The sequence below is a fragment of the Balaenoptera physalus genome (genome assembly GCF_965194825.1).
Source record: "Balaenoptera physalus genome assembly, chromosome: 11".
In the NCBI taxonomy this organism is placed as follows: domain Eukaryota; kingdom Metazoa; phylum Chordata; class Mammalia; order Artiodactyla; family Balaenopteridae; genus Balaenoptera; species Balaenoptera physalus.
The window spans coordinates 25,785,592-25,812,647 of record NC_138896.1 but is presented as its reverse complement, the minus strand read 5'-3'; the positions used below and the strand labels follow the sequence as shown (position 1 = coordinate 25,812,647).

The window sequence follows — 27,056 nt, the reverse complement described above, 5'->3', positions numbered from 1 at the left end:
TCCAAGGCTGCCCCCAGGCTGACCCCTTACAAAGCACTGGATCTGGCCACTGGTTAGTTAGGACTTTCTGAGCACACTCTGTACATTCCTGCTTCCATGCCTTTGCTCAAGCGCTTGCCCATCTGGGAAAGCCCTTCCCTCACCTCTCCAGGTATGTCAGCCCTCCCTACCTTCAGGACCCAGGTGAAACCCAACATCCTCCAGGATGTGTTCACAACCTGGTCCCTCATTCATCAATCCCTGTTTCTGAATGCCGATAGCACTTATTTTCTGTACTATCAGTTTGCAATTATCATATTCTTTTCTGTGTGTGTATATTTTTCCAGATACAGGTCCTATCCCCAAAAGAACCTTAGGTCTCTCAAGTCAGGAAACATAGACACTTGTTTGTAATACCAGTGCTTTCTACTGAATATGTTACACCATAATTCGGCAAGCACTACTACTGAGTATAGATGAATGAGCGTCTCGTCAAATCCCCAGCTAGCCACATTTTCCCTAAGCCCACTACTAGCACCCTCCCATTTGAAAAGTGGCCAAAATCAGTTAGAGACAAGCTAAAAGGACTGTATCTGAGGTGGTATATATTGACATCACCTAAAAGAAACCTAGTGTCAAGAGATGGGGATTCATTCACTTGAAAGAAATTTCTGTTCTTAGTCTTTAAAATAATAGATGCATCATTTCAGTGTATTCCATAAACGGAAGCATGACTATAGATTGGTCTATCTGAGAAAGGATTTAGCAACGGGCATTTCTCCTTGCGAAGGGACAGCTGAAGAGGTGTCATTTAACAGCTTTCAGAGGCCCGTCACTTCAGTGATTGAGGTGGACAGAAGGCATGGACATGACCAAGGCCCTTAAAAGACACAAACAGGTGGGAGAGAGTGCTGGGGGTGGGCAGAGGGCTGGAGGGTACAAAAGGAGGAGGCTGGCCTTTCGAGAGCAGAGACAGAGAAGGCAGAGGACGAGGTTCCCCCAGGAACAAGAGGAGAGGGGGCAGCAGAGGAGGTCCCATCTAGGCAGGACACAATGAGAGGTAAAGCTAGAAAAAAGGACAGAACTAAAGGGATGAAGGACAAATGAATGGACTGGACACAAATAGGGAGAAAAGGTGGACGGTCAGGATGGGGAAATCACCCAAAGGAAAGACAAAGAGGCTTTCTCTGTGTGTGATTACAAGGATAGCGATTAAAAAGATACGAGTGAAAAGAAAGGAAGGAAACAGGAAAAGGCAAGTAGTAAGGAGACAAAATAAGTAATAGGTGCATAGGACAGGCTAAATGGTTAGAAAGTCACCAGGCGGTTAGGCTGACTGGGAGAAGCACCATAGCCAGACCCAAAAGGTCTCCATCAGAAAGACGGAGGCAGGCAATTGAAGCAGCTAGCTCCTGAGGTAAAAATGATTTAAAAAAAAAGAAAAAAAAAAACAAGATGGAAAAGGTGAGAAGCAGGAGAGGGAAAACCCAGAGGAGACACTGGCCCAGAAACCTTTTTAACTTTCTGTAAAATCTTCAAGGCCCCAAACTAGGCCAAGATTCTGACTGACATTTCTCACCAGCTGCTGTTTCCTTGAGAGAATTCTGACAGCAAGGCATAGAAATGCAAGCCAACACTGCTAGCTCTGGAGGAAAAAAAAAAAAAAAAAAATCCATGCTCTAAACACCTCCACGGGGCTGAAGCCTGCCAGGGAAGAAGGCACACAGAGGAGGGACCCACGGCAACTTTTCCCCAGGTATGTACTGAGCTGCTCCCACGTGGGGCTTTCTCCTCTAACTGTCCTCTGGCCGTTCCTGCCTTGCCCATCTGTCTTTCTCTCTTTGTGCATTTTGGGGAAGCCCTGAGGGCAGCCTGCTTCTGTCATCTGAAGCCAGCTCCTCAGTGTCTGCGGAAGCAGGTGAATCTTCACGTCTGCATCCCACATGGGCAGGGGAGCATCGCTGGGATCCAGCTCCATCAGGCAGAGCTAGGCAAGGGGAAGTGGAGGAGAGAAATCACCCCAGCCCGCATGATTGGTGTGTGGGAATGACTTGTCGGCTGGTCCTGACAGTGAACTTGATTGTGTGTTCTGGGGCTTGAAGCAAAAGCAAAGGGGAAGGAGGAGGGTGGGTATAAAAGACAGAGGGACGATGAAGAGGGGAGAGATTTCACAGTCGCCTAGGGGCTGGTCCATGACCTAAAGAAGAGCTAGGGTTTGGGGAGTGAGGGATGAGACTTGGACAGCACTTGACCTTGAACTTTCAGCTTGCTTTTTCAGTGCCTTGGTTAAATATTTTGAATGCATGTTGAAATTTTCTTCAAAGCAAAACAAAGGAATTTATTTCTAATCTGTCATTTATCTCAAATAATTGCTAAATGGCAGTAGTTTCTTCTGATGACCCCCACAGACGTCCCCACTAAGACAATGTGAAATGTTACATCTTTTTTAAAAACTAAGAAACGAAGTCCCTGAGCAATGTATTTCTTTGGAAAACTAGGACAAGAACCAGATTCTCGAACGTGTTCCCTGGATCTTAAGCATTTCTTAATCCTCACTCAATCTAATAGGTTCACTTAAAAAAAAAAAAAGTAAAAGATTTTGGAGCTAAAGAGTTTTATCAATATTCTGTATTATTGTGTTATATTATCATTATGATCCCTCTGCAAATACGATATGAGGTCAAGTGAGTCAGTGGACCCCCTACTGAGCTACCTTCTCAAGAAAAATATTCACGTCATTTTATGTCCATTCTTCCTCAAACCCCATTTGAAGTTTACTGGTAAGATTGGAAGCCAAAGGGATGGTCTCCAGTTGTGTACACCCCTCAAGCTGAAAACTCTTAGTAACTTCACAGACTGGGCTCCTCTCTTTGAAGTGTTGCCTGTCTGTCTGCACCCTCATTGGTGAAAGCTCCTACAACTGCACCCCTGAACAGAGCTCACAGCTTTCTGGCTTCTGTGTGGCTTTACTCCTTTTTCCTCACCTCCTCATTTTAAGGAAGCTCAGGATGTAAGGGCCAATTCCTTGCCCTTGAATTGTTCAGCATCAGAAACCTTGAACCACAGCAATGGTTCTCCATGTGTGGTCCCCAGACCAGCAGCATCAAAATCACCTGGGAACTTGTTAGAAATGCCAAGTCTTGATCCCACTCCAGACCTACTGAGTCAGACACTACAGAGGTGGGGCTGGCATTCTGTGCTTTAGCCTGCCCTCCAGGGAACTTTGATACACCAAATTTGAAGGTTAAGGTTTTTTTAAAGTGCTGTTTCCTTTAACACAGAGCTCAGATCTCCTTACAGGTGGGACTCTGGTTGCCTACAGGGCTGTCACTTCTAAAAGAGACCCTTCCACAAACAACCACCTCTGGGTTAGTGTCTTGTGTCCTTCATCTGCAAAATAGGAATATTTAATAAAAGTTGCTTGTTACAGCACTGAGAACAATGCCTGCGCACAGTAAGTATAGCAGTGGTGGTGGTTTTATCTGCTGTACCCTTACTGTGCAAAAGGCCTTCACCGAGTGATGTGGGAAATCAAAAACAAAGCAGTCAGGTCCCAGCCCTCTTTTTGAGGAAATGTGTGCATTACAGGTACCCAAGGATTCCAACAGCAGGGTAAGATGTGACATGTGCCCAAGGACAGGTAAAAACAATAGAAACAAAGAAGAGGAAGAGGGGCAACTGGGAGAAAACTTTGTAGAGAAAGTGTCTTTTGAACTGAGACTTAAAAGAGAACTTTTAACTAGTGAAGATGGGCAAAGGGAAAGGAACATTCCAGGTGGAAGCTGAGAATAGGGAACGTGGAAAAGATAAGACATCAGTGGCCGGGTGTGGACCACAGGGCCTGCTCCCCTTTCTGTTACTAATATGTTAACTGTTCATGTGATGGAAAGGGATCACCCATTTGTCATCATATTTGCAGAAATTCTTCCTTTAATCCAAACTAAATAATTTTCCTCGGACTGCTGTGAAAGGAGTCCTTTCCAGTATTAATGACTGCATTACTTTAGTATCCACATCTCTCTTTCTTGTTTATTAGGTCAATGTTTTTCAAATTCTTCTGCCCGCTTTCAATGGGATAAATTGGGAATAGTTGCAAAAATGCAGATTCCTGACTCCTGGCCCACGTGGCTTCTCTCAGCAGCTTTGAGGGCAAGTCGGAAGAATCTGCATTTTGACAAACTCCCTTGAGATTCTAACGTTCACTCAAGTTTGAAAGCAGCTCTCCCAGATCTGTTCTTTCCCAAATTTGCTGAGCATAGAAATCACCTACAAGTGCTTGTTAAAAATGTGGATACCCGGCCATTCCCATGGAGATTCCAATTCTGTGGCTCTGGGATGTAGAGAACAGGGGTTTAATAAGCACCTCTGTGGCACTAGGATCAGGTTAGGTTGGGATATACAGCGTATTAAATGAATGTGTGTTTTGGGTTAGAGAGGTCCTTCAAGTCCTAGGTTAGACATTTATCAGCTGTGTGATTTGGGCGAGTTTCTTAACCGCTCTATGCCTCCAAATTATCTAATCTGCTGGAGTCCGTTTCATCCTGTGTAATGAAAGGTACTTCACAGAATGGCTGGAAGCATAAATAAGTAAATGGCTTAGTATAATGTTGGCTCTCTCTCATCCCCTTGCCCCAGCCTCCCAAGTCAGGGCTCAGCTCTCCAGCTCTGATGAAAAACAGGGCAAGAACAACAGTGATGTTAAAATGCCACCAAAACTCACCTCTTCCGAGAAAGGTGGCAGGGTGCCCACAGGGAGAGAAGATGGGCTTTTGGAGCTGGCCTTGCTCTTAGCTGCCCCTGGGAAGTTAAAATGGGACTCATGCCCGTGCTGGAATCAACATTCAGAACTGGGCAGTCCTCTAAAAATAGCAAGGTGTCTGGCTGAGCCTTTGGAAAAATAAGGTTCTATCCCAACACGTTACCCAGGCTTGCCTTAAAAGGAGGGGCCACTGCTTTATTTTCTACCTCCTCAGCCAGATGATGGTAAGCCCCAAATAATTTGGCTTGTGCCTCGGTGAACTCCAGAACAGCTTCTGTTTCATGGACAGCCACCAAGAACACCAGCAGTCATACTGGTACAGAAGGTCACAAGTGCTCAGATTCCCAGGTGGGTGCGTCTGTGTGGACCGCTCCTCCTGCAGACACTAGAACGCTCCTAATCTCCATAAAAGCATGAAATTTTGGTTACACTTTAAGAAACTATTATCAGGCCTTTCTATGGGGGCAGAGAAGGGATAGGGAAAACTAAGATGCCTATATTCGAAATTCAGAGAGTGAGATGGGGTGATTTTCCTTCAGTCTTGCTTTCCTGTCCTCATCCAGCAAAGGGCTGACTAACTAAGATCAGCTCTGTCATCAGAGGGCAAGGCCTTGTGGTCAATAAGGGGACAGTCTGAGCATCTCACCATTTATATCTTTTCCTAAAGGTCCTGACAATGAGACTGGAGCCCTGGATATTCAGAACCTCTATCGATTCTTGTCAGAAATGATACTGACGAATTCCTTTCCTTAACAAATCTTTTTCAAACATATGCAATTATTAAAAATTGGGTTTTTTAAAAAAGGGAAACCAAAATTGTGAAAGACATATTTTTGAAAATATTTAAGCTTTCCCAAATATCTTAGAACCACCCCTTGTACAACTGTCACGTGAATGAAACTCTTTAAAGTAGGTCGAATATAAGGACCTCCATGGTGTGGGTAGTTTCAGTTGCCATATTAATTAATAATAATTAATATTAAGTATATATTAAATAATAGTAACAAGAGTGTCAGAGACCATTTATTAGACTTCTGATACTGTGTTCATGGCACTTTACATGAATCTATCTCATTGAAGCCTCCTATTGAATAAGTATTATTATAGTCACTTTACAGATGAGGAAACAGGCTCAGAGAGGTTAAGTAGCTTGCTCAGGGTCACAGAGCCAGAACGCACAGATGGCCAAGCCATGCTCTTCCTCCCTATACCCCTCTGCCACCAATAATCTTGACGATTACATTATCTATCATTCAGACCTCTCCCTGTCTTAACCCGTCCTTGATTTTTCCCAAACCCAAGAGTCTTTCTGAGGACCATTCATGGGAAATCACCATCCTCACTTCCCTGTCATGTTGTATCTGAGACATTTATGTTCAAATACTGCTTGGTGAAAGAAATAGGAAAGAACTATAATTTCTGCTTATGCTTTTGATGCTACCTTAACTGTTACTTAAGTTCTGAGTGCTTTTAAATGGAACTTAATTCTCAAGAACAAGGGAAATTTAAGGCTTCTGATCAACTGTCTGACTAGAGGACAGAAGCAGGGAAAAATAAATCTTGTTTTCAATAACATGTTGAGTGACATTTTATATGGCCATCAACCTGTTCTCCTAAGAAACTCAAGACTCTCCACATGTGTTATCTCATTAATCTTTAACCCACCCTGTGATGGGCAGATGGGGTTACACAGCCACTACAGGAATGAGGGAGAGAAGGGTAGTGATTTCACCAACATCACAGAGCACACCCATGGCCAGTTAACACACCATACCTCCCCATCCTTCCTACTTACACCACCAGCCAAAGTCACAGGACACTGCTGTATCAATGTCCCTTGCCTTGTGCAAAACTCAGAGAAAGTTGTCTTTCTATTCCCATCCTAGATTTTTTCCTCTCATTTATGCCTGGTCTGAAATATTTTGATTTTACTGCAGCTGTTTGTTTTGTTTTGTTTTTCCCAGCCTTCCTTTCACTTCATTTCCTCATCTGTTCCATGAATTTCCTTCCTAGCATCTTAAGTTAGATGACGTGGGAAAGTAAGATGAGACTCAAAACAATCAAGTAATTACTTACTAAAAGTTTATTGTTGGTTTTTTTATGCAAATTTTGAAGTGAACTTTTATGTAATCTTTTGACCACATGAGGTTGGGCTTGACAAAAGGACAAAATAATTCACACCCAAATGCTGGGGACAGTCTCACGGGAGGGTTAGCACGGTCTTGGTTATCTCACATAATTTCTCGGGAAATCGATTTCTTTTGTATCCTTACGTGAATTAATCACCTTCCGGACCTCAGCTGGCTTATGAATGGTGGGTCCCTTAAAGCTGGCTCTTTCTAGTTCTTGGGACCAAAAAACTCAGTCTCTCTCATCTGTGCAAACCTGAAACACACTTTGGGGATCTTGATGTGACAGATTTAATGGGTTAAAATGAACCTGTACTCAGCTCTAAGTTCTCTGGTTCACTGGAAGAGATGAGACATTTTAATCTTCTCAAAGGCACAGCTACATCTTCTCCTTGGCCCCTCTGCTTCTCCTCCCCACTAGCCCCTGTTTTTGATGGACCACCACCCCCAAACTTGGGGGCGGAAGATCAACCCCACATTCTCACTCATACTAAGCCTGCACTTGACTATGGGGGACAAATGTGTTTTCACAGCAGAAGCTGATACATAGCCCTTGGATTGGATTAAATGAGTTATTGGATGATTCCTGAGGTCAGCCAGAAAGATTTTGACTTGGGTGCCTAGGACATTTTCCTATTTTCCTGAGAAAAAGTGTGATTCATAAGCCACCATTATCACCAACACCTCAGAGGCAGAGCTGCCGAAGAATAAATGTTCACAGAGTATAAAACCCATAGACATTTTCTTCCCTTGCTTCCCTCTGAACTCTCACCTTCCAAGCCTATCTCCATGGGTTGATCCAAGACTGTTCCTCCAACCTGATTAGTTTTTTTTTTAAAGGATTACCATTTACGTATATGTAAACCAATTCATTTCTACGACACTGATCTGTAAAACCAGATAAAAGTAATGGCTATTTCACAGAGCAGAGAGAATTCAAGGAATTTGTCAAAGCACCAAAAATCATCCTTGTCATGCCTGAAAGAAATGTTGTTCTTATTTTTATTACTTTTATTGTATGTCATTGATTGCCCTTGTCAGTGCTGTAAGTCTCAAACCTTCTTTGGGGCGTAGTTCTTCCCTTGGCTTCCTCCCTGCTTCCTGGTAGAATATCAGATCCTCTGAAGCTGAAAACCCCATCTCCCTCCAGCCAGGGGTGGCCTGTCCAGACCCCGGGTCGCTCCCCAACTGCCAGCGTCCCTCACTTCCCTGAGGCTCGGGCCTCACAGATCGTAGGGCTGGTGATGGGGAAGGGGGAGCAGAAGCCGAACAAAAAGATCCTTCCCACAATGAACAATGGTGCTTGGAATGCTGCGTGGCAGCTGCCGCCCATCAACTGCGCCCAGGACAGACATACAGCAGGACGCACAGGAGAGCCTGGCGTGTTCTAAGCCAGGGTAGTTCACTGCGCATGTGCGGAGTAATTCTCTGTCGAATGCTCTCTCTCTCCTTTTTTCTTTTTCTTTTTTTAATTTTTTTTTAATTTTCCTTCATGGGATTCCAAACATTAAAAAAGAATCATATTGAGCTGTACAAAGCCAAGGCAAATTAATGAATAGTATTAATAATAATAGAAGTTTTGATGCATTGTAACTGCACCAAAATAAGCCAGAGGAACTTGGGTGCCATTTATTTCTGAACAAACAGTAGGGGAAGGACTGGACCACCCCGCTCCCCAAAGCACCGCCATGCCTCACAACAGGATGGTTTGGCGGGGAATGATGGGACGGATGGCATGAGGTCCCGGGAGCTTTCCCACCTAGAGGAGGAGGAGAGTGGGAGGGGCCCACATCTGAGATGCGGGGCTGCATCTGGACGATGGAGGAAGCCAGGCGGGGGCCAAGACTGCTTCCCGAGGTCACATGCTTCTTTATATCCCCATACGGATTACTTTGCTATGGAATGTAAGGAAGTGTGTGGTTTCGGCGAGCGCCTCTCCGCGGCCCCATGGTCCCACCCAGAGCACCTGGTCCCCCTCTTCCTCATCCCGGCCTTGCGCCCATGGGCATCCCTCACCGAGAAAGCGAGAGGCTCCGAATCCCGCCTGGGGTCCCCCCGCCCCCCGCACCCTTCTCTCCCTTCTGAGGTTTCACCCTCTGCCCAAGGGTCAGGAACACTGATTGCGGTCCCCGAGTCCCCTCTGTGGCCAGCCTCCCAGACCTGGCTCCTCATGCAGGGAGAGGCCACATCACCTGAAGGTTTGTCACAGGATCAGCCCTCGCCCTCCAAGCTCCTTCCTTCTGTCCGTTTGCTCCGGAAATGAGATGTTTCTACCAACGAAACTGAACCGTAGTGCCTTCATACCTGGCTGTATCACTTTCTTTCATAATCGTCGGTGTCTAGGGCAGCTCGCGCATCTCCAAGGGCTCTCTTGGCAGGTGCTGTGAGGCTCAGGAGACGGCAGACTAGTCACACAGCCAGCCCCCTGACCCTGCTCTGCTGTCTTTTCCTCTTCATGTCCCAACCCCATCGCCAGGCGGTGCTGGTTGAGGCCGTTTGTGGAAAAGGTCTGAGGCGCTAAAATAGTGATTCACTCATCCAATTAGCTCAGTTCCTTTCTCTCCTCCTCCCTGAACCCCTATGTTCCCAGCCCTGACATAAAGGGCATGAGCCCACACCAGGAAGGAGTTGGACGTATGGAGGGAAACCCCGAGCATGAGGGGAGGCTGCGGTCCCCCAAGGCTCAGGCCATCAGCTACCCCAGCTCTGAGAAGGGTCTCCCTCCCTCACTGATGCCCAGCCCCAGGAGGGCTTCCTGCATCCCGCAGCCCTGCTTCCTTCTTGCTCGGTGAGGATGTGTGACATGACGGCTAGGACCACACTAAATTTATACTACGAGTTCTCAAGCAGAACCACAAGAGGAAACACCACAGGATTTGATGGATGTGTGCTGAGATGCACAGGAAAGGGCTGCAAAATGGAACTGAGAAGCAGCAGAACAAGGACCTGGGATGAGAAGAAAAGGGAAGAAAGAAGGGAGGGTCCGCCATGTTTACACAGCAGACAGCAGGTGAAGGCTGAGTGGCCAGCGATGAAGAATGCCATCCCCACTAGGGGGCAGCACCCACAGCACAAGAGGCTGGACCCCTCTCCGGGCTACAGCAACACAGATGACATCACCCACCTACCTCTTCCAGACACCAGGCCGTTGCCTAATGTCCTTCAAGGGCAGCCAAACTGGACTCCTTGAAAACTGGGGAAAACTTAGAAGAATGTGGGAGAATTATAAAGATGGGGCAGCTACAGAAACCTACAGCTTTAGATCAGCAGTTCTCAACCGGAGGTGATTTTGCCCCTCAGGGCACATTTGGCAATGTCTAGGGACATTCCTGGTTGTCACAACTAGGGGGTTCTATTGGCATCAAGTGGGCACAGATCAGAGGTGCTGCCAAATGCCCTACAATGCACAGGAAAGCACCCACAACAGAGACTTATCTGCATGTCAATATGCCGAAGTTGAGAAACCCTTGCTTTAGATAGTAGTGCTATGAATGAATAACGTCTCTGACACGGGCATATTATGGTATATTGTCTCCCAAAGAGAAGTATTGCTCTTCTTTCACAAACATTGCTTTGTCTTTGAGCCTGTAAAATGGGCAGATGCCTCAAAGTTGTGCTTCTTTCCAGTGACAACCCTTCCCTTTTCTGAATCACTCCTGCTCCATAATAGTTTTCCTTTTCCTTCCCTGAGATTGATCTCATGTCACCTGCTCAGGAATTGGGGGTGTGATGTGTGGGAGGGGCAGGACGTGAGTGAAGAAGAGGGGAGAGGTGATGAGGACCAGTGTCCTGAGTTAAAGAAATTGCAACGTCAGGGGCTTGAATGATGAGCTGGACACAAGTACTTTTTCCTCCCGGATGACCTCTGCCCCCACAGCTGCCTTCTCCCTTGCTCCCCAGGAGGAGCTGGAGGATGGTTAGGCTAGGACAAGGGTAGCCAGAGGAAGAGCCGGTGAGCCCTGAGCGGCAGTCACCAGACACCTGTGTCACAGGTAGGAGGCGGAGGGTGAAGATGAGATACTTGACTGCAGAGTTACAGGATGCCGGCCAAGGAGGAGGGGATTCAGAACAAGAAAGATGCTTCAGTATCACTGTGCACAAACTGTTCTAGAACCCAGCCACAGTGGGCGGGGGCCCCTGCTTCCCCGCCACCACCCTCACACCAGCCACTTCTCTGGTGCCTTGTTGAGCCCTTTGGTTTCTGGGGTGTCTTATTTATTCCAGGCAGTGCTCCCAAGCTGGGGTCCACCTGGCAGAGGTCTGCTAGGCTGAGTAAACCAGTTCTGCTTTTCCCCATCAGTGGTTTCCACAGGTTCAGAGACCAAATGAAAATACTTGCAGCCAAAGGAAGGGAAGAATGTGAAGGACAGGCTGGAGTTGAGAGAGAAACTCTGGGCCTCAAAAGCAGTGGGAATTGTCCCTAGGACTTTCCCACGACCCCTGAAAGTGTCCCCTGGGCCCCTTTCCTTTGTTTTCACTAAGCCTTACAACAGGTAGGTGCAGTAGGTACACTCCCCCACTGTACAGAGGCAGAAACTGAGGTTTAACTTCCAAAAAGCAAGAGAGCCAGGGAACATCAATGGGATCTGAACCCAGGTAAGTGTGACTCCAAGGCCACCCGCTTGGCATTCCATTACACTCTCTTCAGATCAGGGAGAGGAAATAAAAGGGCAGGCAAAGCCCACTCCCAAGAGCAAATTCCCGGCATCATTCAAAATATCCTTTCTCCTTACCTCTTCCCCCACCTGCTCAAATGCATGGTGACGAGAGCCAAGCCACCTTGCTGGGGAAGACCTCCTCCTTAATCAGCTCCCTGCCCCCTTGGCCGCACTTTCCCAGAAACACAGAGGAACCAGTGGGTACCTCTGCTCATCTGGTGGTTCTCAAACTTCAGCTGCATCAGAATCACCTGAAGAGCAGCTTTTACCAGATCTCAAACATCCCCCATATGTTTGGGACTGGTAAGTGTTGCTTTCCCTTTCCAAAGTCAACATACAAGTTCTTATGCACTGCACCCAGACTTCTCCTTTAACATCTACAAGAGTCAAAGATTTCCCCACATCCCTGGGGCAACCATTTAGTCAATTCTGACCATTTGTGAAAACCAAACAACCTCAATATCTATCACCTGGAGAATGACTAACAAAATTGAAGTACACTCATGTAGGAGAAAAAGATAAAATAATGAAAATTAATAAATGATAGCTGCCATGAAATCTGGATAAATCTTACAGATATCATTTTAAGTGAAAATACCGTCACAGAAGAATACCTATGGTATGATACTATTATGTTAAAAAACAAGCAATATATTATTTAGGAATATATGCATAAATGGCAAAAACCATAAAGAAGAACAGTTAAATTGTAAGAAAAAAAGAGCTCAGAATAATAGTTACCTCTGAGGGGAAACTAAAGAGATAAATTGGGAAAAGCATTCAGAAAGCTTCAACAGTATTGGTTTCACCAATTCTTTTTCTAAGGTAAACAGTTGTTTGTGAGTATCGATTTCATCATTATGTATCATAACTTACACATGTATTACATTCATTCTTTTATAAATGTACAGTATTTGAATTAAAAATTATAAAATTTAATTTATTTTAAAAATTATAATGTAAGATATTCAAAAAACATACACCAAAATGTTAAATTTATTTTGGAAGATGGGAGGAGGGAAAATTGTGGGAGATTTTTATTTTCCATATTCTACAATTCTATATCACGTTAGTTCTCCACAATGTTCATATCTGATCAAAGAATAAGGATCAAAGAAAAAAAAAAGTCATACAATGCAAAATACAAATTATATATGGTTTTCACAAACCCTATGAGAGAACATTCTAGGAAAGGCAAGTTCTTGGGATCTGATTCATGCTAACGCCGGCTCTGTCTTTGTCACAGGCTTGGACCAATGATGCTCGGGACATACCAAGAATCCTCACCCTAGAGGCTGCAGTCAACTCCCACAGGAGCTGCCCCCTGCTCTGGCTGGTCAAACGGAACCAAGTCCGTCTTCCTGAGAGGTTTGGTCCCCTTCAACCAGCTACAGCAGGGCTGGCAAGGCCCAGTCCTTGGAGACACAGAAGAGATTCATCTGTGGCTGAAGTTACCTACTAACGTTTCCCTTAAGAAAGCGACTCTGATTTTGTTATCACACTCTCATGCTTCCAGGAAGGGAGAAAAGGGGAGCCCTGGGTTCAAAAGTGAGCCAGATTTCCATGCTCAGCACACAGAGCTCTATGCCTGTGTACCCACAACTAGACCCACTCTCATGCTCTTGGCACACAGTAAAGATTTTAGGATGGATGGTGGTTCAGCCCTGGGCCAGCCAAGGGAAGGGCATGAGCCCCAGAAGACAGGGCTCCTGCTCAAAGGGACTAAGAGTCTAAGGAAAGAAATTGGACATATGAATATGGCACAATTCAATGGAATTGCAAGGCATGGCTGGTTCCAAGACATAATTGTTTTACACAACCCGCCAAATATGTCTGGCACACTGTGTACTATCAAGTCAGCCCAAAGATAGCTATTCACTAAGAAATTCACACGTAGCTCAGTTTCCCATCGGCAGAATGGGCATAATGATAATCACAGTACCCACCACATATGGTTTTATGTGGAATGGAATGAGAATACATGTAAAGGAGTTAGAAAGATCTCAATAATTTTTACCTGCTATTAAAGAAGGGATCCTGACCTGCCTTCCAATTCCTCTCCCAAAACTTCTATCTTTGACAGTGTTACTCAGGGTGTGCCCAGGACTTAGCTGGGGTTACATTTGCTGATGGAATTCCAGAAGCCTGTGTTCACATGCTGTCCTCTGACACAAACATGGTCTCCTGATGTCCAGGGACCACAAAGTCTCCACCCAGGGAAGCTTCTTTTGTGCTTATCTACACGTGCCTAGGGGGTCAGGGAGACCAGGGTTTGAATCCTCCCCTTCTCGTTTATTAGCTCTGATGTACCCTCCCTGGGCCTCAGTTAACAGTGTGTAAACCTTCGTTTCCTCATCTGTAAAATGGGGACAATAATACTTAGGCTGATTTAAGGATTTTAAAAGGTAATGTTTATCAAGAGCCACATACAAGCCCCCAAGAAATGGCAGCTGGTATTGTTTGTCTGCTGTACATGGCAACAGCTCAGAGAAAATGTTGTGTCCACGGGCACTCACAACTGGAAGGGAAAGACCAGATTTAAAACAAGAAAATAGAAAAACAAAAAAATCAATAAAATTTCATTACAGGGTAATTTTATATTCCAACTATTAATTCTACTATCATGTAGCATGCCTTCATTCTGGTATGTGTTACTAGTATGTAATACTTGTTACTAAAAAGTAAATGCTTCGTGTATGAGACTGATCATATTACCTTCAAGAAACATCCCGCCTGGAAAGCAAGCCCTCATTTGTGAACAGTGTCAAGAAGCCAGTCTGAAACCGCTGAGTACGTGAAGGCCATAGTGTATGGAGTTTAGACATAGGCGCTGGAGCCAGACTGCCTGGGCTCAAATCCCAACACCCTCACAGTGGCAGCTGTGCCACTTTGGGCAAATTGTTTGACCTCTCTGGCCCTGGGTTTCCTCATATGTAGAATGGGGATATTAGTGATAGTATCTACCTCATAAGGTTTGCATGAGAATGAAATGAAAATACATGTAAAGGTATACAACTAGTGCTGGGTGCGTAATAAACTTTTAAGAGTCTTTATCTTTGACACTGTACCTGAAATGTTCCTGAAACTAAGTTGGTGTTCAATAAAAATTTATTTAATAAATGTTCACCTTCTTTATTATTTTATTCTAAACACAAATATGAGATCATGTAATCTCTGGTTTGACTATTTCTGCATATCTCTTTAAATACAGCGCACCGGTGCAAACCCCGAGTTAGGGGTGGGGTGCCCGCCAGCTGCCTCTGCGTCCCAGGTCTGCAGTGTGTGATGGAGCTTCCCCAAGAGCTAGATGTGCATCTCTGGGAGAGAGACAGTGGGGCCCTGAAGCACAGTGGCAGAGCGCTCAGACACCTGGGAGCACAGAGGGTTAAACGACATGAGAACAAACACGGCAAGGTCAAGTACTTAAGTAACAAGGAGAGACCTTTGCATCCAGGAGAGCAGAGGTCATTTAGGTAAAGGTTAGATAGATAGACAACGGCAGGTGCAGGCAGGAACACTTGCAGATTTGGGATTTTATGGCTAAAATACCTGATGAAACTGGACAGGATGTCAGTCTAAGACTAAATAATATCTTCCTCTGTGTTAGGAAGAAGGCAACCCACACATGGCTTGACTTGACTTGAAGGAGACCCAGCTACTCCCACCTACTGGGTGATTTTAGACTCATCTCCTTGTCCTTGGCAGGTCATAGGATTTCCAACAAGACTCAGAGAACACGGGGTAAATGTTACCATCTAAATCCACCCACCCTTGCCCTTGGTGAAGCCGAATCTGGTCTCTGTACCCCGACACCAAATTAAATCTAAGAGACAGAGGTATGGATAAAGTAGAAAAGAATAGCTTTACTGCTTTGCCAGGCAAAGGGGGCCACAGAGAGCTAATGCCCTCAAAACTGTGTGCCCCAACCTGGATGGGGTAGTGAGAAGTTTTATAGCAATGGTTCAAAGAGGGTGTGATCAGCCTGTGGACGTTCTTCTGATTGGTTGGTGGTGAGGTAAGTGGGAGTCAGGATCATCAACCCTCTGGTTCCAACTGGTCTGGGGTCTACCGTGCTGGTGGGCAGCATATGATTAACTTCTCCTCCCTGGGGGGGGCTTCAGTATCTGCAAAACAGCTCAAGGATATTGTTGTGTGTATCCCTTGGGGGTGGAACCAGGACCTTGCCCCAGGGCTGCACTATTGTTTCTTGACTGTTCCTGCCCTGTCTCTGCATCCCCTCCCTTCCTTAATTAGCAACTGTTTGAACCTGCTGCTTGCAACTCAAGGAAGGTCTTGGAGGCTGAATGAAGCCTATTTCCTGTAATCAAGAAATGGGGGGACACAGAAAGGCTTTTGTTCCCAGGAGCTCCACAGGGTCCTGCTTGGTTTCATTGGCCACCCCATCTTTCTGAAAGCAGCTCTAGCCACAGGCTGCATCCAAACTCAGGATACCGTACTGGTCCCTCGTGCTCAGCCCCTGAGAATACGATTGAAATTCACGTTTCTGTCAGATTTTCATAAAACCAGAAGAGGAGCCAAAGTACCCCTGCTCCCACCAGCCACTAAAATGAAAGGAAGAACCCTTAAGAAAGTACATGTGTAACAGGGAAGAGCCAATTGTGATTCCATGTTGGATCTGTTTCTTTGACTTTTTTCTTTTTTTTAATTTATTTTTATTTATTTATTTTTGGCTGTGTTGAGTCTTTGTTTCTGTGCGAGGGCTTTCTCTAGTTGTGGCAAGCGGGGGCCACTCTTCATCGCGGTGCGCGGGCCTCTCACTATCGCGGCCTCTCTTGTTGCGGAGCACAGGCTCCAGACGCGCAGGCTCAGTAGTTGTGGCTCACGAGCGTAATTGCTCCGCGGCATGTGGGATCTTCCCAGACCAGGGCTCGAACCCGTGTCCCCTGCATTAGGAGGCAGATTCTCAACCACTGCGCCACCAGGGAAGCCCCTGTTTCTTTGACTTTAACCTTTGCTTTTTGTTGCTTTTGCTATTATAATCATACATAATTGCCTGCCTCAGGGAACCCTGCCCCTCTGCCTGAATGTTAAACTAAAATGCCTTGGTTCAGCTCACAGGGAGACAATCTGACCCTGCCCACCTGTGAATGGCTGGAGAAAAGAAGAAATTAACACATACCCTCCCCGATGCTGGCCAAGGCAGGCAAAACTAATGACCTTTTCACTTTACTTCCTCACCTCCTCCCCCTCTCTGTTCTATAAAAGAAACTGGCATCCAGACCCCAATAAGATGGTTTTTTGGGGACCCTAGTCTGCCATCTTCTCAGTCTGCTGGCTTTCCGAATAAAGTCTACTTTCCTCAACAACCTGTCTCCCGATTTATTGGCCTGTCGTGCGAGCAGAGCGAGCTTAGACTCGGTAACACATGTTTTCTGGTAAGTTTGAATGGTCTTGACATCTTTGGCCAAAAGTCCCCCAAGACCAGACTGTGTGTTAGTCAGGAATCAAGCTCAGTCAGAGCCAGGCATCGTGCCTCAGGGCCGTGCTTGCTCATCCTGCCATGACCCCTTTTCAGGGCAAAATCTAGGTTAAGCCACTCAAGCGGGGCATGTGGTTTTGTTCTTGCTGCTGCGTCCCTTTGTGTGTGTTCCTGTACAATCATCATTCCTGTGCCAGGAAGAGGCGGCACATGACAACGTCACAGTGATCAAAATTGACAACTCTGGGTCACCTTCAAAAGGGCTCCCAGCCCCACCTCCGGCCAGCGTTATCTCTACAAGTGAGACAACAATAGCAGAAAGTGCTGAAGGTGCTTTTCCCCAGGAGGAGTTGATGGGAAATAGTGCTGGGGCCCTCTATCATGCAGGAATTCGGAACAAACAGAAAAATCCCATTAGATGAAGCTCATCAAAGATTTTCTTTTTGATGATAATTCCCAGTGCTGGCAAGACCTTGGCCAACAGGCCACCTTGTATCGCTGTGTGGAGTGAATATTGGTATATACTCGTTAGAGTATAGTTTATTCACACATATCCGTGGAGGGTGCTATTATTTTCTCTACTCTGAATCCTCCCTTCCTGTTAATAGCTGTCTCTCTTCCTTGGCCATTCTTCTTAAAATTCCTGCTCCACCCCACTCACCAGGTTTCTATGAGAACCTTTCCTGATCACACACTGCTATCAGATCTAAGCAATCCTAGTGTGCCCTTTTGTGGGACTTTGACTTGAGGTCTATAAAAATCAGGGAAACATTTCCTTGGGGAGCTCAAATGGAAAGAGGTGAAGCTCCACAACAGGTCCCAATATTTCCCTGTAGCGTTCAGTAAGAGAGAAGAATGAACCAATTACATAAAAAGAAACCAAAGATAGAAGAGATACAGATTCCTGGAGCCACTTAAGTCCTGCACCTACTTATTTCCAAGGCCCAGTTCCTATAACCTGTATCCCTTTTTACCAAAGGTACTTAATACTGAAATTCTGTCGCTTGGACACAAAAGGATCCTAATTCAAATGCACACCCTTTGACTTAGGAGTTTATTCTAAAGCTATATTCTTTAGTAGCAAAAACAAAATAACATGATCCATTTTTGTTTAAAAAAAATACATCTATGTATATGTTGAGAAAATATGGAAGAATCTAGGACAAATGTCAGTAGTAAATATTTCCAGATGGTGGAGCTTGGGAGTGGTTCTTTGAATTTTCTAAATTTTGCCCAGTGGGTATGTATTACTTACATAACCAAAAATAAGCAGCAGACATTTTTATAATACAATTTTTATATATTTTTACTTTTTCTCAAAGCTACATATGGACAAAGTTCACATTTTTAAAGCTTTTAATGAAAAAAAGCAGCCCTCTGCCCCATACCCAAGTTCTACTCCCCAGTTGTATCCACATCCAAAACAGTAGAAATATTGAGGAGAGAACACAGGTCCTGACTGGAAATGCAGTTTGGGGATCTACTGTAAGTCAGATCATCTAAATATGACCATTACTTAGGGTAAAAGGCTGATGGCTCTTTGACAGGCAGGGCTGAATTCGGACACTGACTCCACCCCCTGAGTCCCTGCAGGCAGAGGGGGCTGGGAGAAGAGGGGCTGGGGTCACTGCAGAGGTCACTCTGTCCAAGGCCCAGTAGGGACCTTGCTCTGACCATCCTCTGTCCCAAGGTAAGAAGCTTCATACACATCCTTGACAGAATCTTGCTACAGAAAACTCCCCTTGATGCTCCCCATAAATCCCCCTACTGCTATGAAAACCCATTTCCTCTTAAGTTTTTCTCTGGGAGAACCAACAGTAGCTGTATTTTCATCCACTCCCCCAAATTTTTCAGTTCTTTCTTCACAGAAGGTTAATAAGTGGGTCTCATCTACCTATAGAATTTCCCCCTGAAATGTCAGGAATTCTTGTTCTCATAACAGAAACATGTGACCATAACTGATGACGCAGGATTCCTGCTCCTAGGTATACAGCCTAAAGACCTGCCCACCCAGGTCTATAAAAGAGGGGTACAAGGATACTCATTGCAGCCTTGCTTGGGGTAGAGGCAGAGGGCAGTTGGCTGCACCCTGGTGTCCATCACAGAGGGAAGGGCTGGGTAAAGTGTAGGGCCTGGATACCACGGGGTCAGAAGCAGTGGTCAACATGTGCTCGAAACAACTTAGATGGCCCTCTAACAGCATCCTGAGCGAACTGAGAAACAAAATGCAATCTGTGACACAATACCATTTGGGTAACTTAATACATGTGCACAAAACAATACCCAGCCTGGAAGATCACAAACAAGCAAAAAGATACACAATAAGCTCATTTTAATGTTGCCTGAGATGGGGGCAGGGTAGGGGGAGATGAGAAGAGGAAGTGGGAATAAAATGAAAGAGGGAGGAGGAAAGACCTTAAGCCAACCAATAACGTTTAATAAATTGAGAATCCCACGATCCCAAGAAGGAAAAAGAGAATATATTCATGATGACTCATTAGTACACTCTTGAAAATGAAGATGTCTTACAGTCTTTTGTCTATGAACCAGCCCCCTATCAGCCCCATCCCCTCCTCAGCTTCCACCTCCCCCTACTCGTACCCTCATCATCCAAGTGCAGTGGCAGGTGCTGGTACGAGAGCAAATTTAACATCCCTTAAAATGCAGCTATGAAAGTAGGTCAACCAAACCTGAATACTTAAAAAGAAACAAGTAAACGTGGTGCGTTGATCAATTGATGAATTGGCTTTCAGGAAGTTGATTTTTGGAGAGCTGACATCAAGCCATCAGGAAAACTTGATTCTCTTTTCCTAACACATTGGAACAATGTCATTTGTCCTGGCCTCAGTTTCTGTATCTATAAGATGGGGGAAACCAGCAAATGAAAAACATCAATTTTATAAACCAGTGAATATTCAGTAGGCCCAAAAGCCAAAGAATTAAAGTGAGTAGTTTCCAATGTAGCATGTTCCTTCATGCAAGGACAGTAGTATTCCTCAACAGTTACTGGATACCTGCTATGCACTAGGCATTGTGGTTGGAAGGAGCACAAATTTCAATATTTGAGATAAAATCTATCACCCAGGACCAAAACTGTCAAAGACTGCATATCCTATAAGCAACCAAAATATAGCATAATCAAGGTAATACAATATAAAGTAAAATGAGATATAAATATGCCTATAATTATTAATGCATTTTTGGTAGGCAAAAAATCACTGGAAACATTAAAACTGATAGTACATAATTTGCTTTGTTTCTTTTTGGCTTCTGTTGAATTAAACCCTGCTCCCCGCAAAGAAAAAGCTTTAAAAGTTCTCAAAGTAAAGATTTTTCCTTTAAATCTGCATCCTATTCCAAATATAAAACAGGCTTCTTCTTAGGTTCTCCCCATGGACAGAGAACTCTGTTGTTATTGTAAGCATATTATTAGCATATATTCTAAATATTCTACAGAGGCAACTGTATTTCACAGTGCTAGGCTGGAATCGTCCACATAGGAATGGATTTCCTTTGCTTCTCTCCTGAAGAGAGGTGGAACCCCGTCTCGGTGATGCTCCCCACCTGCAATTGTCTGGGGAAGTACCTTCCATCAAGTATTTCTGGAGTCCCCAGAAGAATTTGGCCCTCTTTTTTCTAAATTTTCTTTTAGCTATTAAAGCATTTGTAGAACGAAAACGTTAATTAAGAAACTATCATGTAAAAGAAGTGAAGGAGGTAGCAGGGGTAGGTGCAAGGGTCCCAATCCCACCGGCCAAGCACCCCCTTCCCTTCATCTCTCTCTCTCTCTGGCCCCATCACATGTGGAACTCTGAGCACATCTCAAATCCCAGCTTGAAATTCGATGATCCTGTCCAATCCCATGGTATCATGGAAGAAAAAATGGGACCCAGAGGAGAGGAATAGGACCAAGGTCAGATCCTGCTGGTGTGTCTTTTGGGGGTTTTTTTGTTTGTTTTATTGAAATATAGTTGATGTACAATATTATATAAGTTACAGGTGTATCTTTTTTGGAACAAGGTATTGTTACTAACAAGGTGGCAGTGGAGCTAAAATTCACACCCAAGTCTCCCACCTCTTATCTGTTCTCACTTGCTGACCATCTGAGCTTAAGATTCCACTGTAAAGCCGTGGTTAAGAGCAAGGGCGCAGGAATCGGATCTCTTGGATTATGGTTCTGTCTCTACCACTTCCCTGTGGTGTGATGTGGGTGAATTACTCAACCTGTAGATGCTTCAGTGGGTTACGATGAAAATAATAGTGATATCCACCTCATAGAAATCTCATAAATATTAAATAAGATCATCCATGTAAAGCACTTAAAACAGGTCCTGGTCTTCAATACACTTTCAATAAATATTGGTTATTGTTATTATATCCTGAAGAAAGATGATCTGAGGTTTAGTTTATAATAAATGCTGGCTTTGTCAAGAACCACTTAATTTGATTATATGCTAGAGACAAACACAGTGAAAACAGTCAATCCACTTTACTGAACATCAAAAGAGAAAACTCCTGTGGTTAGCAAAGTTTCTGGTGTTTCTCAAATATGCCACCAGATGACAGCAGTTGATAGTAGGAAGGATAGTCTACCACCAGTTTAAGGCTTCCTCTGTTTGAAACATCAATAAGAGCATCCCTCAACAGCCTTCATTAAGCACAGACCTTTGTCAAGCCCTGGTATATAGTAGGACAATTTCCTTTTTTCTCTAGAACATCTCCTCTAAAATACATGCTGACAACAAGGGTTTAAACACAGAAGAACATACTCTAATAATATACATGCAGTTACTCAGCATTTCCAGGGAATAATGCTAATAAATATTTAGAAATTATAGGATATACATTGAACCAGATTTTCACAGCTATGTTCAAGCCAATAGGAGCAGTTGTTCACAAATAAGATCCTAAGCATTTGGAGAAAAAAAAAAAAGCACATATTCCAGTCCCTTTTGATTTTTAGTTGAAGCATTGAAGGGCTGATGGTAGGGTTATGTAGAACAGAGTGTTGTATGAGTCTGATTAAACCCAAAGAACTGAGTGAATCAGGATCCTGCTCAGTCCTTCCAGCCTAAATTATGCTGCCAGTGGCTATTTGTAAACTTCAGGAGAGTAAAAGAGAAGGATTGCTTCAGAGAGTTGGTATAACTACATAAAAATTAGCCTCTTGAATCTTTGGGCCAGACGTGAGGGATTCTAGTCCAACAGGCCAAGGTTCTGCTGGAGGGCACTGTTTATGGGGTACCCATGCCAGACAATCCACTGAGAGTTTGAGCTCAGAGTCAGATAAGTTGGGTTCAAATCTGGCTCTGCCATTTGCTATCTGGCTGTCTTTATAAAATTTATTTCACCTCCCTAAGCCTTAGTCTCCTGATTTATGAAATGGAAATAATAGTACCTTCCTCAAAAACGTACAACTGAGGATTATGTGAACTTTAATTAGTGAGTGCTCAATAAATGCTAGCTACAACTAATGTTATTTTTATCGTTATACCCAATATTGTGTGTCAGGCTTGGAAGATACAGTGGAGAACAAAATAGAAATATACTTTCACAGGTCAGATTCAGACAAGCAAATAAACACATACCGAGTGCTAAGGGTTATAAAAGGGAGGGAGTAGGGTGCTGTGGGAGCCCATAGGAGGGCACCTAAACCAGTGTGAGAAGTAAGGGAAAGTTTCCCTTGGAGAAGTGAAATCTAAACTAAAGGATGATACGCATTATCCAGGTGGAGTGTCTACAGCAGAGAGAACGGCACCCACTGAGCCCTGGTCTTCAGAAATTGCATGAGCTTGTGGTTAAAAGTAATAGCAATAGCTAACACTTTCTGAGAGCTTAGTGTGTGTCCAGCACACTTGTAAGTACTTTACATGTATAAATGCATTCCCACTTTATAATAACCCCCATGAAGTACTATTGCAACCCCCATTTTACAGATGAAAAGACTGAGGCATGAAGAGATTAGGTCATTTGCTCAAGTTCATATATCCAGTAAGTGGCCTCGCCAGGATTTGGCTCCTGAAACTTGACTTTTAAGGAACAACTAGGCTCTACTGTCTGGAAAGAACAAACGCTCACGGAGTATTCTCTAAAGTAAGTTTGGAGAGATCCCAAAAGAACAACACAAACTAAAAATCAGATCTCCAAGCCCATCAAGCAGCACTCAAGAATGAATTTTTTTCTCCCTGAAGTCCTCTGGTCTGATAATGAACCAGAGATTGCCTGGGACATCTACAGATAAGACCCACCCCAAAGGAAATGGCAAGAGTCGTCTATTATCACAAAGGATGTATCAAGGAGATCTCCAAAGCTATGTCATCCAGTATGGTGGCCACTAGCTACTTGTGGCTACTGAGCACTTGAAATGAGGCTAGTGGAACTAAGGAGCTGAATTTGAAATTTTATTTAATTTCAATTAATTTAAATTTAAAATTGAAGCAGTGTAAAATATTTCTCTGTTAAACACTAATTTATTGTTTTGGTTGAACTGCATTTCCCTTTAACCATGGCATCACATAAGACATTATACTGTAGTGTGTGTGTTGGCATATGTTGTCTTTTCTAATATCTTATTAATGACTTGTTTATATTATTGCATGTTGAGATGATAATGTTTTAGATATATTGGGTTAAATAGATATGTTATTAAAATTCATTTCACTGTTTCTTTTCACTTTTTAAAAAAATTTTACAATTCCGTATGTGGCTCACATGATTGCACTGTGCTGGTCTAAAGGGACCCTGGAGGTTACATTCAGAGTCCTTGTCTTGTCATCAGGGAAGAGTCTGAGATGAGGAATTGGTCCCTCACGTACACTCCTCAGGGCTATGCCCTTGTGCTTTAAACGTGTGAGTTGTTTGAACTTGAACTAGAACAAGACAAAAGTTGGCTTAAATTTCTTAGCACATCTTAAAATTTCCAGAGCACTGACTGCGGAGTCAGACAGCCAAAAGCTCATAAACTAGCCTTAGCCTTGACCAAATTCCTAATTTCCTCACACCTGCTTCCACACTCCAGGTGGGCTAGAGGCTTCCTGAGATCTGTTGATGTTGTAAAGATTCATGACCAAACCAAGTTATCTGGATCCATTCTGCTCCAGGTCAGAGAAAAGTCAGTCCACGCTCACAGATTCAGCAAGATAACATCAAGGATACGCCCTTGGTAAGGGAGGAGGAGAGTGTGAACAAGTGTGGAAGGACCAGCCCAGGACCTTCACCCACTGGGAAGACAAGGTCTGAACACCCACTCACTGCCTACAGCCCATCCACTTGGTGCCCACATACCCCTCCCCCCACTTCACCTCCCATTATCTTCAATGAGACTGAAAAAAATGCCTGTCCTCAGGGAGCTTAAATTCTAGCAGAAGAGACCTTTAAGGAAGCATGGCACAGATAACGATTTAATTTAGTACAAAATATGAAGAAGAAACACTGGGTGTGAAGAAGGCTTAGAACAGGACCATCTACCTTGTCTCAGTGATATTTCTGACATACAAGGTAGCTTGGTGGTGAAGAAATCAGACTCTATGTGCAGACTGTTGTGTACAATGCACAACTGCGCAGCCTACTAGTGGTGTGATTCTGGGCACGTTCTTTAACCCTCTAGTCTTTATTTTTGTCACCCACAAAATAAGGATGGTAATAATAGTATCTACCTCTGAGAGTGGTTGGAAGGAGTTAGTGGGTCAATACAGAACTCTAGTGGGTCAGTTAGAATATTCTTTGCAAATATTTAGCACTATTTCCCAAGGGTTTGCTATCATCATTGGAGATCCCAGTGGATTTGGGAGCTCTCTCTGGGATATCCATTTGCAGGTGAGCCCATTTTAGAGACTTTCTTCATTCACAGCTAATAGAGGAAGATTCTCTTTGGGACTTGAGCCAGTCTCCCATGTACAGATTACACATTCTAGCTTGCCTCTGAACAGTCCCAGGTGTCAGCATAGAAACAATTCCTTCCACAGAAATTTTCCATGTATACCAGTCTTCAAGGATGTGGAAATTATAATAGCTAAATGCAAAACTTTGTGCATAAATTAGCAAGATATGTTTTGTTATTGATGTTTTTTTCTAGTTTGGATCGTTTATGATAACAGTGCCAGTAAGGATTAAATAAACAGTTATCATTCATTTCATTCAGTAAATTTAATAACGTTGTTGACCTGAAACAAATAGATTGCCAGATATTTCTCCAGCAAAGATGAGTTTATTCAGGATCGGCAGAAAATTGCAATTCAGGGTCTGCAACCACGACGAGCCACAGGTAAGTCTCCCCCAAGGCCAGGGAACGAGATGGCTTTTATATGTAAAAGGGAAAAGGAAATCCGGAGGGCTGCAGTAAACAAAGAGTCCATGGCTTTTCACTGGCTGAGACCTTGCCAGGAAAGAAGAAGAGTCTGTCTTCTTCCTGTTGAGCCCTGCTAAGGTCATAGGGCATGAGAGCAACCCCTTCTGGTCTCCCAACTCTATTTCTTTGGGTTTCAGTTTATTCATTTTTTACATGTATACTAGAAATTGCACTCTCCTTCTCTACTAGGAGTATAAATTGGAACCCTGGTTTTCAGAAAGTAACTCGACAGTATGTAACATGAGTCTCAGAAATGTTCATACCCTATATATTTCATTTCTAGGGTCCTAAGGAAATAATCCAAAGTGGAGTCAGATTTATGCACACAGAGGTTCATCACAGTATTATAGCAGAAAACAAGAAATAGTCTTAAGTACTCAAGAACATGGAAATTTTAAACAAATGATGGCATATCCACAAAAAGAAAATTTAGGTGCCTGTTAAAAATATTCACAAAGATTTTTAATCATATAGAGAAATATGTATCATACAATTTAAAATTTTTTTAATGTCAGATATAAAATTGTATATCCAGGCTAATTTCAGCCACATATGACAATAGACAAAGGCGCCAAAATACTGTGTTTATTGTGATGCTTTTATGAGGTGATGGGGTGAGAAGTGAATGATTTTACCGTACGAATATTTCTCTACAGCTTCCAGCTTTTCAAAATGTGCAGAAAAGTGTTATTTGCTGTAATGTTCCTCTAAGCCAAAAACAATAGGCCTGGGCATGTGACTGGGGATTCCCAGCATTGCAATTGGGACTGAATTTGAAAGAGGAGCTACAGGTCATGGAGCCCCTAATCAAGGCTGCAACCCCAGGGATTAGGAATACTGGACAGGTCTCTGAGCACATGATGAAGCAGGAAAATTGATCTCCTTTGCCCTGTCAGCACTTCTCTCTGTACCCTTTCCCCATCCCACTCTACCCCCAGGCAGCCGCTCCTCCCTTCCTAGGTGCCCTTGGAGTATCAGGTGCCAACTAAAAATTGTCGTTTGCCATCTGGTTCTACAAGGATGAAGCCACTAGCCACTACAATCGCTGACCTTCAAAACACCCTGAAAAGAGCTCAGGGTGGAGATCAGGAATGAGGCACTCTGTGCTCTGAGATAAACTGGCAGAACAGACTTTCAGACAGATATTTTCAGGAGAAGATTTTATGAGCCCAATTTCTTGCATCTTCTCATATCTAGAAAAGCACTAAAATCATTAATGTCGACATCTGCACCCTGTGACTAGCAGCAACCTTCTGCCAAAATGTGTGCTCAATTTCATGTACCCCCTTCACCAAAATCACATATATACTGACCTCCCCCGCACCTCTTCAGAGCAGTTCCTCAGAGCTCTCTGAGACGCTGTCTCCTGGGCTATAGTCCTCATTTTGCCCCAAATAAAACTGAACTCACAACTCTTAACATCGTGCATTTTTTTTCCAGTCGACACAGGAAAGACTTAGTAAGTAACCCACTCTTCTACGTGCTTGACTTACCATCACTTATTTTACTAAAAAGAGAGTTCCAGAGAACAGGCAGATCTTGCCTGTAGGCAAAGAAATTTACCCCTAACAATGGCATTTCAAGCACTACAGTGACTCCCTGGTGAGAAAAATGTGACCAACGGACCCTGTTTTGAAGACGTCATGCATTCAGCCTCCGTAAATGCAAATGCAGCCTGGGCTTTGGCATCTGGAGCTTTAACTATTCTGTCTCCTTTTCTTCTGGGCAACAAGAAAGTTTTACT

General features: G+C 44.0%; 1 long non-coding RNA gene across 2 annotated transcripts; it reads left to right on the top strand.

Moving 5' to 3' along the window:
* The first annotated feature begins 900 nt into the window (after positions 1 to 900).
* Positions 901 to 14,649, top strand: LOC309638560. Of its 2 annotated transcripts, none has more exons than XR_014251200.1 (3): positions 901 to 1,039; positions 1,562 to 1,735; positions 12,772 to 14,649. It is a non-coding gene; the product is annotated as an uncharacterized lncRNA (long non-coding RNA). The 2 variants fall into 2 exon arrangements; XR_014251201.1 differs by lacking the exon at positions 12,772 to 14,649 and adding an exon at positions 5,406 to 8,474.
* The last annotated feature ends 12,407 nt before the right edge of the window (positions 14,650 to 27,056 follow it).